Source organism: Excalfactoria chinensis, chromosome 5 (assembly GCF_039878825.1).
Source record: "Excalfactoria chinensis isolate bCotChi1 chromosome 5, bCotChi1.hap2, whole genome shotgun sequence".
Lineage (NCBI taxonomy): Eukaryota > Metazoa > Chordata > Aves > Galliformes > Phasianidae > Excalfactoria > Excalfactoria chinensis.
Genome location: NC_092829.1, coordinates 3,799,814 through 3,813,076, shown reverse-complemented (window position 1 = coordinate 3,813,076; position 13,263 = coordinate 3,799,814). Strand labels below are relative to the sequence as shown.

Sequence of the window (13,263 nt, the reverse complement as noted above, 5' to 3'; positions counted from 1 at the left end):
TCACGTGGGACAGAGTTCTGTGAATTGGTCTGCAGATAGTTCCAGATTTGTCTTTTACCTGGTGGACGTGGGAAATAGGACCTCTGCAGGAACCTCTTTCTCAAGAGGCTTTCTACAGCTAAGCAGCTGGACCTGCTCACATCCTTGAGTAATGCACATCCTTGGGGTGCTCATGTGGGACTGCTTGTGAGATTCCCAAATTAGTTTCCGCATCCTTACTCATGAGAGGGTATGCATTTGGACTTCTAGTCTTGCGGAAGAGGAGTAACCATGGTATGTGGACTTCAAGCTACTCCACAAGTGGCAAGGACCAGGCTCACTAAAAGACCCCATCTAGCCATCCTAGAGCCAGATAGCTGCAAGATATCCATAACCTCTGAGCATGAGCATGGACAAGTGAGGGAAGACGTCGGTACTGAGTCCTGTTTTAGTGATCCCTGTCTGTACCAAGGGATCATGAGCAGGTGGAAAAATTGGAGCATCTGTTAGGATATTTATTTCAGTGCTTGAAATAGTGGATTGGATAAAATACCCTCATTTGAGTGGCACTGTCTTTCCTTTGGTTGCAGCTGCGTCTCCAGGTCTTTGCTTACCAAAACAAATGCTAGCATCAGGCCATTGTGGCCATTATGGCAGAAAATACAGAGCAACAGAGGGAAATCCAGTGAGGAAGAGGTCAGATGTGGTAGAGATACAGGAAACTGAACTGAGGAGGAGGAGAGGCACTTTGCCAGTCAGGGGAGATACAGAACTTACCACCTGCTACCACAGAAGTAATTAAATTGCACTCCAGAAATGGATAGTCCATATCCAAGTGAGGCAAAACTGATCTCATACAGATCTATTCCAACCTGGAGAGTTATTACATCTCTCTATTTCTAATTATGCTGTTACCCAGTATGATGCCAACTCCAAAGGCAGAACCTGTGTCACTAAAGAACCTTTTCTATGTGGAAAGAGCGATTAGTGGTGGCAATTATGAGAAATTTCGGAAATAGTTCCTTTTTGTATCTGAAACTCCCATCTTTTTTTTTAGACCAAAAAGCAAAGGGAATGAAAATAAACTTGAAAACAAAAGCTGAGATGATTTTTCTTCTGTTTAGAATAAATATTCAATTTGGAGATAACTCTTCAATAAAACTTCAACCAAAAAGTGGAAGAAGGAATGTGTGAGTACCATTAAACATCTCAGCTCCCCATCCAGCAGCGTTCATCCACATCCTGCTCTGACTCAGTTGTTGCTGCTCAGCAATCAGAGTGATGCTTGCAGCATTTTTTTCCCTCATTTCCTTTTCCTCAGAGGCAAGGAAAACTGATACTGCATTTTTCTGATTCAGGGATGGTAGATATTTGCCCCAAATGACCCGTGTGGTGCTTCTCATCTTCCTGCTCTCTGGATCATTCCATATGTGACTTCAGTAGAGCAAAACGTTGCTGAGTTGTCCCTGGATGGGGGAATGAGACTCTTCACATGTTTTTTCATTCGGGACCCAGTAAGACCCCTATGAATAAGCAGAAATATTCTGGAGTTAGAGCTGCAGAAACTGATTCAGTGTGCAACTTGCCATGCATGGGATGATGCATGACCTTACCAGGCTGGACTTAGAGATATGTTCAACATGGCTGTTTCTATTGTTGACATTTCTATAGTCAGATATGCCTTGCCCATGGAAATGTCATAGAATCATGGAATCGTTTGAGTTGGAAGGAACTCTTAAATAACATCTGGTCTCACTCCCTCACAATGAACAGGGATACCCACAGCTCCATCAGGAGCTGAGAGCCCTGTCCAGCCTCACCTTGGATGTTTGAAGGGATGGGACATCCACCACCTCTCTGGGCAACCTGTGCCAGTGCCCTTATTGTAAAAAAAACTTTCCTTATATCCAATGTAAATCTCCGTTCTTTCAGTTTGAAACCATTTCCCCTTGTCCTATTACAACAGCTCCTGCTAAAGAGTATCCCCTTCTTTCTAACTGCTCCCCTTACTGACAGGCTGCTCTCAGCTCTCCCTGGAACCCTCCTTTCTACATACTGCACAGTCCCAGCTCTCAGCCTGTCCTTGTAGGGAGGTGTTCCATCCTTGGGATCATTTTGTGGCCCTTCCTCTGGACATCCTCCAGCAGATCCACATCTATCCTGTACTGAGGACTCTCCATCTGGACACAGTGCTTCAGGTGAGGTCTCACAGCACAGAGCAGAGAGGCAGGATCCCCTCCCTCGCCCTGCTGGCCATGCTGCATTGGATGCAGCCCAGGATACATGTGAATGAGGGATGGAGAATAGCAAAGTGCAGGTGTTTTGGGGTGACTATTTTTGGCCTTAGTGCACATCAGGGACATATAGCTCTGTGTACTGTAGATCTCTGCATGACCAGGCCCTGAGTCCTGGTCTTGACTTAAGTCAGATGACAGCAGGAGGGACCCTTCTTTTAAACATTTACACTTAAAAAGGACCTCCTCAAACGCATCACACCAAACACCTTTTTGTGCCCTGATTTACACAAAGGAATTGGGCTGGAACTGGGATGAGATATGGGATGAAACCCTTTGCACTGTCCATGCAGGAAGACCCGGGCCTCCAGCAAAGACATGCAAAGGTAGCCACAGAAGTAGTGTCAACACCTTCCCTGATCCCTTTGGAGCACCAGTTTTCTGTTAGATCCTCCAGCTCCTTGGCTGACCCCCATTTCTTCTGGGCAGTGCTTTCTTGTTCTCTGCCTTGCCACCAAGGGCAGACTTTTGCCCAGCATTGTTCTTCTCTCTAATCTTGGTCATGTACTCTTTGGCATCCAGATACGTAGACATTACCATCCAGTGCTTTGATATTTATTCTGCATTATTCAATCAGGTTTGTTTTTTTTATTCTGCAGGGGGGAAGGGGAAGCTCTTTCAATCCCCTTTTCTGTTCAGCGGCATGGTGGTAAATAGACTGGATACGAGAAGCCAATCATGAAATTGCTGCCAGGAGGAAAAGAATTAAAAAGAAGGAAAAAGACACCCAAGAGAGTATTATATATATATTTTATTAAGTGAATGGGACATTTGGCTTTGGACATGTCCTTCTCATGACAAAACCCTTGAATGAATAAACCATCCATTGTAGTGTCCCCTCAGATTCCGCCCCAGTGCCCACAGCCAACCCCGATTCTGAGCCAGAAACTTTTGCTGTCGTATCACAGGACATGGTAATCTCCCACATCCCGTGTCTGTAACCCAGAAGACACCTCCCCCTAATATTTTACGTATTCCTGAAATTTGTTTGCAAGAGGGCAGGAGGGAAGATAACGGCGGTGACTTGAGCCGAGTGGGAACTGCTGACTGACAAAGTGTGTAGTGCAGTACGGGTGCTTTCTGGCTCTCTAATTATCCTTTTCCTTCTTGACTCCAGTATCACATGTAGCCATGTGTAGAATCATAAAATAATTATGCAGTGTACAAGCTTTCTGGGAGCATGTACCACTGTTTTCCTAATTCTTTATCGCTCCCATTGATCGTGGCGTGTGTGCATTGATCCAAGTCGGCCATCTGGTTGGGGAAGATAAGCGTGCGAGTGTCTTTGCATTGCACTGTCACTCAGGGAGGGGGGTACATTTTGGCTGTAGGGAATTACAGGGGCAGGATTAGCCCTCTTCCTAGGAGTAAACTGAATTTTAAATGTAGTGTTGCAGCTGCACGGACCATGTTGCTAACTTCTGTTTTTGCCCATAGACTGGGTAGATTTTTTATTCTTCCTCTTATTGTTATTATTTTCTCCTCTTTCCTGCTCAGACTGTATTTGGAGATAGAGATATGGCTTGCATTAAATGGAGGGGAGAGAAGGGAAAAGGAGGAATGTCCTCCTCTGCTCACACCAGGCTCACGAGTGGCTGCTGTGTTACAGGATTTTGAAATGGCAAAACCAGCTTTAAATGCAGGCGAGGACCCGCTGGATTGAACACATTTCACAATAAGAATCATTGGCCCAAAAAAGAAAAAGAAAAAAAAAAGAAGAAAAAGAAAAAGATGAAGTTATCAGCCTATGACAGGAAATTAAAGAGTGGATATTAATCAGCTCTCTTAACTTCTATTAATCAAGACAAATAACACTAATCGCACATTATCGGGATGTGTGTGTTTAATAATCAGCAACAAAACAATGGAGGGTTTTGGTTGGGGTGGGTTGTTTTTGTTTTTTTTTCCTACGTTTATTTTTTTCTTGCCTGTCAGGTTCCCCTGACACAATGACCGTATCCTGCAATAACTTCAATTTGGCTGCAATATTCCACCCGAAATGGCCGTTGTGTGCGTGTGTGTGCGCTCACACCCCTGGTCGTCCTTTTGTGAACCGTGATCGTGGCCATTGTTGTCTCATATTCTGCAAATGTATGGAAGGTGCCTCAAAAGCCTTTCCTCTAAAATTGAACAATTCTGTCAAAAAAGATTAGTTCTATTTTGTCTGCTGCTTGCTGACTATTCATGAATGTAAAGAGAGAGGGCTTGGGTGTCATACTAAGTTGCTAAGGTGGCTGGCTTTCGGCTATTGACTTGAGGATACCCAACCAGAGCCTACAAAAGAGCAGCCAGAAGGAGAGGAGAGAACTGGTCTGCCATGTGTTTCAGCTATACCTTCTTTAGCTGCCCATTTATTTCTTTTGTTGCCACAACTTTTATTGTCATACAGTTGAAAAAAATGTTAGACACAGGCTTCAGGCTGCACCAAGCAGAAAAAAGGATTAGCATATCACTAGGATCATCTTACACTGAACCAAATTCTTTTCAGGATGTATAATTAGTGAATACAGTCTTCCCCCTCCTTTTTTTTTTGAGGGGGTGGGGGGACCCTATGGATAGGGAAAATTAGCTCAGACCTCTGGGTAGGAAATGAGAAGAAAGAGAAAGAAAAAGTTTCCCAGTTTCAGGGAGGATTTATAAGGGCTGTTTGCTACCGTAAGGCTCGAGCATCACATTTAAGAAGCATTTTGCACAAATGTGTTAAGAAAAACATCTTTTTTTTTTTTTTTTCATACCCAAGCGTGTGCAATTACCTTCCCTGATGGGGAGCAGGAGGAGGGCGATTGTTTTTGGAGCTGGCCCCAAATGGAGCAGCCAGAGGCATAGGGTCTCAGCGCCCACGCTCTCTGACAAGGGCTCAGTGCAAGGCACGAAGCTGCGGATGCATTACTTTATGCTCCCCGTGTGTGTTCATGGCTCCCTTCTGCCATCTGGGAACTGCACACTGCTCCGTGCACTGCAACAAAAAAATGCTATTTCTCCTTATGCCTGAACCTGCATTATTAGAAAGCTGGAGTTAGTACTGAACTACGGCGTGCTGTGGTATATGCATTTAAAACAAGAGAGACTGGAGGGGGGAATTAATAGTCTATTCTTTAGAAGGGCATAGGCAGTTTCAATGACAGAGATAGGTGTGAGGCAAGCAATGGTACTGTGTCCACAGAAAGCAGCAGAGCTCCCATCTGATACCAATGGAGAAGGCAGAGCGTTTGCCTTTTTGTTGGGATGGTTCAACTCCCAGATACCTGACCCCCAAAAGCATCGATTCAGATCACATATGCAGCGTGGTGTTCTTACAAAGTGAACTACCAGAGGAACAGGCTTGTGCCTGTGTTAGGGTCAGGGTAAAGAGGACGCATCCAGCTTGCTGCGTGCATCCCAGATCCCAGTCCATGCTACCTCCAAAGCTCAGCTGCACCTTTGCACCGAGCAGTTTAGGACTGTAGGATAAAGCCACCTGGGCATGGTGTTTCCTGCTCCCATCAGAGCAAAATTTGAAAGCAGCATCACTCTGGGAAGTGAACAGAGCTCCTCTTTCAGCTCAACGGCTGGTAATTTCACCGTGTTTAATCACGCTGCACGTTTGACATCATTGCCTTTTCAAACTGTTCAAACCAATTGTTCCACCAAAGTAGCAATTGGACGTGAATATTCAGACGCTGCTCTGGGGTGCTCGGTCATAATTGGTCACATCATTCACATGGTCTCCTTCCCATTCTGATTAGAAGAGGGTAGAAATTTGCTTCATGCAGATACTTAAACACCCACACATAAAAAAATCTCATTTAGCACAACTACTTTTTTTTTCCTGGGGGTTACTACAGCCACTTGAACGTTTGTAGTCAGAGGGCACCAAAGGGGAACAAATGAAAGGAGAAGTCAATTAAAATAGTAAATGTAGGAAAAATGGTTTCTTTCTTCACCCAGTTCAGTTCCCACTGGTGGTCCTGCCAATACACGGGATTGCACGCAGGTTTTGTGTTGGATGGAAATCATGCCACATGCTTTATTACTGAAAGTGGAAAATTTTAACTTTAGCTCCCAAATGTAGCTGTACTGATGTTTCCAGGGGTCCAGAGTTCATCCTGGGAGGTGGTTGCCAACCCAACTGTAGATGTGAAGTTCAGTGCAGCGTGCATGGTAAATTCCATGTATCCTTGGGGGTTATGTGACTTGAACACCATGGAGCTAAGAAAGAAAATGCATAGGATCCAAGATATATTTGGGCAGAAGTAATCTGTAGCGTGTTACACTATTTGATGAGCGCTGGGTCACATACATAGTGGGGATCTATTGTCCATGTGGATCTTCTCTTGACTTCAAAGGAAGGATTTTGGTGAGGGCTGTCTTGAGCAGACGTGTAAAGCAGCCACATCAGGCAGTGTGGCTTATGATCTTCTTTATTATGCTCTGATGCACCAAAGAGTGTGTGAAATTATGAAAGGGAGTGACTTAAAAGCAACCACTTATTTACAGTGCAAAATAGAAAGCCTAGTGGGATATTCTTAGATCACAAAAAATTACTCTTGGTGGCTGCGTGGGAGGCAACCCAGGGTGGCCAGAGGAATCAAGGTATGTCATTTTAAAGGAAAAAACGATGGTTCCTGAAGTCCCTCAGTGAAACATTGGATGTGGCTCTTCTTACTGAACTTCCTGTTCTTCAGCTATCAGCAAAACCCAACTGGAAAAGAATATAAAGAAAAAAATAAATAAATAAATAAATAAATGAAATTAAGAGCAGAACAACAGAAATATTGGGATGGTTATGATCTACCACCTGCAATTATGCAATCTTGGTAAAAATCATAGAATCAAAGAAACATAGAATCAATTGAGTTGGAAGGGACCCTTAAAAGCCATCTGGTCCAACCCCCCTGCAATGCACAAGAACACCCACAGCTCCATCAGGTGCTCAGAGACCCATCCAACCTGACCTTGGGTATCTTCAGGGTTCAGGCACCCACCGCCTCTACGGGCAACCTGTGCCAGTGCCTCACCACCCTTAGAGTAAAAAACCTCTCCCTCATATCTGATCTAAATGATGCCCTCTTTTAGTCTGAAGCCATTTCAGAAATTCAGTTAACTTGCAAATGAGCTGATATAGCAGCACCTAGGCTTGGCTCCTTGGTAGTGAGCAACTCATGAAGGCAAGGTTGCAGTGGTCACCTTGGAGAGGCTTGCTTGGGGCTTGCAGTCTGCCATGCTGCCTTTCTGCAGCCCACGGGATGTGTTTTCTGTAAATAAATGTTGTTTAATAAGTATTCTGTGTGCATTTTGTCATTAGTCTGGTGCTACAGAACCACGCAAGCCCAGCCCTGATTTATAAAGCTGTTAAAATGTTTGACCTCATTTCAATAAATGCCTCAAGGTTAATTACAACAAGCATTCTATGTACACCCTCTTTGTTTCAATTGTCCTGATGATCTGTGGGAGGAAAAGTGTGATAACTTTTCCTCTTTTAAAAGTGACTGCGGTGCAAAAGTGTAAGAGTTTGCTTTTCTTCCATTTTCATGTTTGCCTACACTTTGATATGTGATGCACTGAGTGATGAGCTGCCTCTTCCTGGGCAGCACCTGAAGTGTAATAAGAAGCATGTGAGAATTGAAGGGGGAAAAAAAGGAAAAGTTGGGAGTAAAGAGTTGGAGCTTTGCTGCTGGGTGGGATGTATCCATAATGAGGTAAACAAAGGGACCGTGTTTTATTTCTCGTTGCACTGAAAACAAATTTCACAAAATAAAAACCAATTTAAGTTTCTTTTAAAAGAACGGGGAAATATTGAGGAAAGTTAATTGAAGCACATTCAAATTACAATAAACACATACAGGCACAATTATCTTCTTTTGACTAGTGTGTGGCTTGGAGATGTTTTTATCTTTTGTTTATTGCACTATTAAAAATATGGAGAGGCACCAAGAAAGGGTAGATAGCCACCATATGGAATTACATATTTCCCCTATTTATATTTAAATAACTGTCCGTGAGAAATTATGCACAAATCATGCAATAATTCCCAACTGAAAGGACTGTTTAGAAAATAAAAATTCTGAGGCACAATATTCTTTTCATATTAAATTGCCCATTTTCTGTACATCTTATACGTTTGTACAATACAAAAAAATAAAGAAAGAAAAAAAAAACCTGCATTATAGCCCAATACAATTTGTTCACAATGCTAATGAAGATGGATAGAGGACATTGTAATATACTGTAGTAATTCATAAGCAATGTGGGAAAACAAGACAAACAGGCTCAGAAAGCTGGAGCATAATTTTTTGTTCCCATTTTCAGAGTGAATAGTGGTAATTTTAATAACCTGCTGGTTTGACAGATTTAATGATGCCGATTAACTTTTATTGCTTGATTCATGCCACGCTCACTTTGGGGTGAATATTCGTGCTTGCAAAGTTTGAGTGGTTGGTTGGAGGGAGCTAAAAGGAAGCTCCTAACACCCCATGGAGAACTTGGCAAGCTCCAAAGCTTTCTTCTTGGGATGCCACTCCCTCCACAGAAAGGTGCGTTTCAAGCTCACATCTCACTTTGCCACAGTGCCATCGTCCCTTGAGCAAGGTCTGTTGTGAGAGGAGAAGGGGAAATGGTTTCCAACTAAAATAGGGGAGATTTAGGTTGGATGTAAGGAAAAAAGGTTTTATAAAAAGGGTGGTGAAGCACTGGCACAGATTGCCCATAGAAGTGCTGGTGCCCCATCCTTGGAGACACACAAGGTCAGGTTGTATGGACTCTGAGGTCCTGATGGAGCTGTGCATGTTCCTGTTCATTACAAGGGGGTTGCACCAGATAGCCTTTAGGAGTCCTTTCCAATTCAAATCATTCTATGGTTCTATGATTCTATTTTCCCTTGTTTTGTGATGGAAGGGATATCTGCACACCTAAAGGTGAAACACCTCATGAGAAAATTGGGTCCAACCTGGCTTGCAGGACCTTAACAGTTCTATATTATTTATGGGTACAAGTTTTGATTAAGTGGGACTTAAGTGAGTGCTAAGAACACTTTCAATACAAAAAATCCTCCCCAAGAAGAAATATATAGTCAGCAAAATATCCAGCCTTAGTTTAGGACTTCTTCATAAAGGAGAATTACAAAATCTTTTGACTTTCTATAACAGGACTGAAAACTGCCATATCAGCTATTGTGTCAGGTTCCTTACAGGCTCAATACACTTCAAATTCTACTTGTCTGTCCCTCTCCAATAACTCTAATACTTCTAAATTTTGTAATTCATTCAACATCTCTGACCTAACTCCTTCAATTAATAGGTTTAAATCAGGCTTCTATAAACCTGGGGTTGGAACTGGAGGATCTTTAAGGACCTTTCCAAGCATTCTATGGTTCTGTGATTCTATGTGACCTGCTGTAAGCACTTTGTGTGTATATATGTGTATGTATGTGTGGAGCCAGGAGTTGGACTTGATAATTGTTATGTGTCCCTTCCAATTCATGGCGATCTGTGGTCCTATGGTTCTCTAGACACACAGGTGTGTGCGTCTGCCATCTTTTTTTCTGCTGCTGCAGTGTTGGTTAATGTAGAGAAAACTTTTCCAAGATAGATTCAGGTCTGTCAGAAATAGGCAAGAAATTCAGAGAGTTTGATGTGAGTTTTATGCCTCTCTTCTTTTTAAAGTGCAGTTAGATTTTCTCTTTGATGCTGCCCTTATGGATCAAAAGGCTCAGTTGCTCGGAAAACTCTATTTGTTTTCCAGGGAGTGTTTCAGGTTGGTATTTTGGGAAGTTTTTAATACATTAACACTAAAGGAAAAGGTTTTAGTCCAGTAAAAAATGGATTTTATGGAGTACTGCTGTCTGTCATGCCCTTCTGGCAACACTCATCACTGTGTTTGCAAAAGCACTCTGCTAAAGGCATCTGATCCATGTTAAACTCTTAGTTATTGTCCTGGTGTTCTGAGCTCCCATTCATTTGATTCATGCCCTGCCTCTCCATCCGCTCACAACAGTTCAAATGTGAAGTTAGCGAGGAGCAAGAATCATCACTAAATGCTTGCGCAGGGCACAGGGAGCTCCTCTCCTGAGCATCACAACAGCAGAGAGGCACAGTGGTGAACTGGGATAGCAGCAACACGCTGGGTATGCTCCTGTGTGCCACCTGCCTCACAACCTCTCTCTCCTCCCCACTTAATGAACAACCAGTAGAAAACATCTCACCTGAAGCTCAACATGACACCCCTGGTTTGTCTGGGAATGTGCCGCTGGGAGTAGCACTGGTTTGCCCAATGTGTTGCTTTGGATGGTCTTTGGGTCAGGTGTAAGAGAGCCTAGTTTGAGCCTCAGACAGAGGATTTTGCTTCTGGTTTCACCACTGCCTTGTGGCTAGAGAGCAGGCAAGGGCAGTTTGGGTGGGAGACAGTGATGGTGAGGACACAAAAGCAATGTCTATAACACATTACTCTTAACATCTTTGCTAGGTGCAGCCTCTAGCTCAGCTAGAAAAAGCTCAGCCTTGGGAAAAGCATGTGGAAGATGAATGGAACAGACACTACAGCATTGGCTTCATTTTCAGAGTTGCATTTTCCAGAGAACTTCATATAAAAAGACATCCACGTCCTTTCCTGGCTTGTGGTTATCTGCCATGTGAGAAGGGGGTACATCTGGTGCCATTCAGCCAGTGAGGCACAAAGGAACCAAACCCACCAAACTCCTAAGTGTGGAGGAGCACCCATACCATCCCCTCTCCATCACAGCCCTACAAGTAAGATACAAGCTTCACGGGCTGTATTCAACACTTAATCTCTTTTGGACAGTTACCACTTATTTCTCTCCCTTGGGTCCAGTTTTCTCTGTTTACCCATAGCACTGTTAGAAATGAACCTACGTGCAATGTTCCCTAAGCAAAATTAAATTCAGAAACCTGCCCTGTGTTTGGGCAGTGCTGGTCAATACAAATAAATAATATGAAGCCCTGGAATGACTCATTTGTAGGGAACACACCTGCATAACCAATCCCACAGCTGTGGGGCTGGAAAGGCAAATAAAACAGCTGTAACCCAAGCCTGGAGGGTGCTGGGGACTTAGGGAGGGAAGCTGGGCATTCAAACTGCTGTAACCCAAGGAAGAAAATCATCAGCCTATATGCCTTTCACAGCATTTGAAGGCAAAATGGTTTGTGGCTTAGCCATTGTTTAAAGGCCATTCCTCAAATTCCTTGTTTACTGTCAGCGGGGTGAGTTGTGGACTCTGTGACTTTAGCTGTTAATGGGCCTAAACACTTCTGCCAACAGATTAAGCTGTGCTGAAACATTAAGAAAATTGGCCCAAACAGAGATAGGGAACATTCTTGTTTAGCTGTTGTTTCATTTACATGAGAATCATTGTCCCCAAACAATAGCATTTCCATATCGCCCAAAGAGCGGGCAATTGGGTGAAACCCATTCTGATTCTGTTAAATGGCAGAAATTGTTTGTTTGTTTGTTTCTAGAGAGAAAGAAAAATGCTCATTTTCAGCTGCAAGGGGTGAGCAGATCCGAAATGAAATCCAGCCCCCAAGTACCCCCAGCTGATGAAGGACTGGGAGCTCACAGGATGGGGCAATGCCAAAAGAAAACATGAATATTAACAGCTGTGAGTGTGCTTAAACCTATTGCTGACTGCGGGAGAAGAGGAACAAGCAAAATTAGTCCATTTGGGGATGGAAAGAACGAGTTTGTTACTGTGTTTTTTGTTGTTGTTGTTTTTTTCAAAGAAATAGATGTGCTTTTTCTATGACTCATGCTACTGGGTTTCCCAGGTGATCCATTTCCTCCTGTTGTTTCTATACAAATGCTGCCACCTGAGCTTGTCCCAGGTTCAATCCTCAGGAGAAGGGTTAGCTTGATGCTCAGGAAAAGTCATTTCTTTCTCTCTCTGGATCCTACAACTATTATTTGAATTATAGCAGCACCTGGAGTCATCAGCCAAGATTGCAGCCCCCAAACATGAGGCAATGGCCAAGAAACCAGCAAGATCCAACCAGCTCCCTGTCCCCATGGGCATGGCCAGCAGGGAAGGAGCACTGGGACAGGTCATTGCCAAGCCCAGGGCAGAGCGAGGAAGAGTTGGAGCTGCTGTGGGCCCAGACATCTCTGTAACATAGGTGAGTGCTTCTGGTTGGGCATCACTGCCTCCTCAAGGCCAATATTCACTGTGTGTTGCTGCAAGGAAGGGTGGATCAGCTCGGTACCTTGGAACCTTTTTTATTGCTGCTTAGTACTATGAGATTTATGCAAAGCACCATTTGACATTTCCTTGCTTTGGGGGGGTCCTGCTGTTTTCTTTATTTTATTTTTCTTCTAGACCTGATAGTTTTGGCCAATGCTGCTGTTACTGGCAGTTACCTTTGGCTGCTTTAAAGGCCACCAGATGTGAGGGGATGTTTACATTTTCCCAATTACATTGTCTTTGAACGGTTCTAAACTTGACTTTGATTAAACCAGCTAATAACAAGAGAGGTTCCTTTTTATTATTATTATTATGAATGTCACTTGCTTGAGTTGAAAAGACATGCTCTTAATACTTGCTTTTCATCTAAATCAAGAAAGCAACACTAAGCAAAAAAGTATTTAACTGTAGCATATAGGATTGTAAAGATGGTAATCAGGGACACTGGTAATTGAAGCTTTTGGGGGAGAACCTTTCTTCTGAATCCTTCAGTCTGTTTAATAGGATAAAATTAGCTTGAGTGGCTTGGTGTTTGAAGAGGTTATGATATAATTGGAGCTGCCTCCTGGGTTTGCTGCTGGACAAGGCGATCAGGTGGAGACACGGGAGGGCATGGGAACCTCTGAAGTACAAGACTCAGCTTCTGCCATACTAATTAGCCTAAATTAGCTATGCCAGTTTTCTGCTTGCTTTTGAATTTCCCTGATAATGCTTTTATCAGGAGTGTAAGAAAAGGAATATGGAAACGCGCACAAAGTTCACTGCAGAATGGCAAATGCGGTGGTGACTGTCGACTAAGTCCCAAGCTTATTGCTGCAAGCT

At 43.4% G+C, this 13,263-nt stretch overlaps 1 long non-coding RNA gene across 1 annotated transcript in view; it reads right to left on the bottom strand.

The window, feature by feature from the left end:
* Positions 1 to 3,110: 3,110 nt before the first annotated feature.
* Positions 3,111 to 13,263, bottom strand: part of LOC140253088 (uncharacterized) — a 90,833-nt gene continuing 80,680 nt past the window's right edge. The window contains exon 3 of the long non-coding RNA XR_011903767.1: positions 3,111 to 6,954. This is a non-coding gene — a long non-coding RNA (uncharacterized lncRNA). The remainder of the gene's footprint in view (positions 6,955 to 13,263) is intronic.